The sequence below is a fragment of the Pollachius pollachius genome (assembly GCF_949987615.1).
Source record: "Pollachius pollachius genome assembly, chromosome: 7".
Lineage (NCBI taxonomy): Eukaryota > Metazoa > Chordata > Actinopteri > Gadiformes > Gadidae > Pollachius > Pollachius pollachius.
The window spans coordinates 24,817,163-24,819,242 of record NC_136940.1 but is presented as its reverse complement, the minus strand read 5'-3'; positions in this window follow the sequence as shown (position 1 = coordinate 24,819,242).

Here is a 2,080-nt window from a genome sequence, read left to right as displayed (position 1 = left end):
AACACAAATAAATACACACACACATACATGCATACATACACACACAGACACACATACATACACATACACACACATACACACACATACACACACACACACATACACACACACACACATACAGACACACACACATACACACACACACGCATACAGACACACACACATGCACACACACACACACGCACACACACACACACACACACACACCCACCCACAATTACATACTTACATACAAACATACATACATTCACACAAACCATGAACACACACACACACACACAACCAAACTCAATAGCCAGGGAAACATGCACACACACATATGCAGGCATGCCCACACATGCAAAGATGTACACACACATTAAAACAAGGGCAGACACAAATGCACACACACAAACATCCATACCCAGGAAAACATATATGCATGCGCACACACACACACACACACACACAAACATCCACACAAACATCCATACCCAGGAAAACATATATGCATGCGCACACACACACACACACACACACACACACACACACACACACACACACACACACACACACACACAAACTCACAGCCTACAGTCCCTTGTGGACGGCAGTAGCCAGGGCGCACAACGGTGTGAATGAATGAATAATTCAAGCGCGTTGCCTCGGCGGTGAGGAGGAGGAGCGATGGAGGAGCGATGGAGGAGGAGGTGCGTCTGCGAGGGCCTCCTCCTCTCCTCCTCGTGGCTGAGGCTCGCCCGGCCCTCGTCCATCATCACAGCATTAATATTACAGCCCCCGACGACACGACTCTGCTCCCCACACCAGCTCACACCCGCCCGGGCAGGGGGAGGGGGAGGAGAGGAGAGGGGGAGGAGAGGAGAGGAGAGGAGAGGAGAGGAGAGGGGGAGGGAGAGGAGAGGGAGAGGGGGAGGAGAGGAGAGGGGGAGGGAGAAGAGAGGAAAGGAGAGGAGAGGAGAGGGGGAGGGAGAGGGGGAGGAGAGGAGAGGGGGAGGAGAGGAGAGGGGAAGGAGAGGGGGAGGAGAGGAGAGGAGAGGGGGAGGGAGAGGGAGAGGAGGAGGAGAAGAGAAGGGGAGGGAGAGGGGGAGGAGAGGAGAGGGGGAGGGGGAGGAGAGGGGAAGGAGGAGGAGAGGAGAGGGGAGAGGGGGGGAGGGAGAGGGGGAGGAGAGGAGGGGGGAGGAGAGGGGGAGGGAGAGGAGAGGAGAGGAGAGAGGGGGAGGGGGGGAGGGAGAGGGGAGGAGAGGAGGGGGAGGAGAGGGGGAGGGAGAGGAGAGGGGAAGGAGGAGGAGAGGAAAGGAGAGAGGAAGGAGAGGGGCGGGGCGGAGAGAAGGGGAGGAAGGAAAAACACAGAGGAAGCATAGGGGGTGGGGACACACAGACAGAGAGAGAGAGAGAGAAGACCCTAGGGAGGAGAGAGGAGGTGAAACAAGAGCAAGGTAGTTAGTTGGATTTTGCCTCTAGGGCTGCAGGGATTATATAATGTGTCCTCAAGGTGGCTAATGCAAAACAGCAATCCACGCACACACACACACACATACATTCACATACTGTACACATACACTTACACAAACGTACACATACAAATACACATACAAAGACACAAACACGTCCACATGCACACACGCACACATCCACAGACACACAGACACGCGCACACACAGAACGTACAGAATGTTTGCGCAGGAGTCTGCCTTGTGCTCTCTCAGGGTTGGATCTGCTCCTCGGTGCTTATCTGTGTGTGAAGAAGCACATCAGGAAAGTCATACGCGTCCACGCTCCGTAGCACATTAGCCACCGCTCACCCAGCTCAACATCATGTTCTCCTTTTGTCTTGCTCGACAAACACACACACACACACACGCGTGCAAAAACCTGTTCAGTCAATGAAGAATAGATGCGGGTTCTTGTTGTTTGGTTGTGTGTTACCGCAACATATGTGCGACCAGATGTGTGTCTTCACTCATCAGAGATTTGAGGCCGCACTGTTTTACATTATATATCAGTTATGCATCGGTTCTGTGTGTGTGTGTGTGTGTGTGTGTGTGTGTGTGTGTGTGTGTGTGTGTGTTTGGGCTCACTC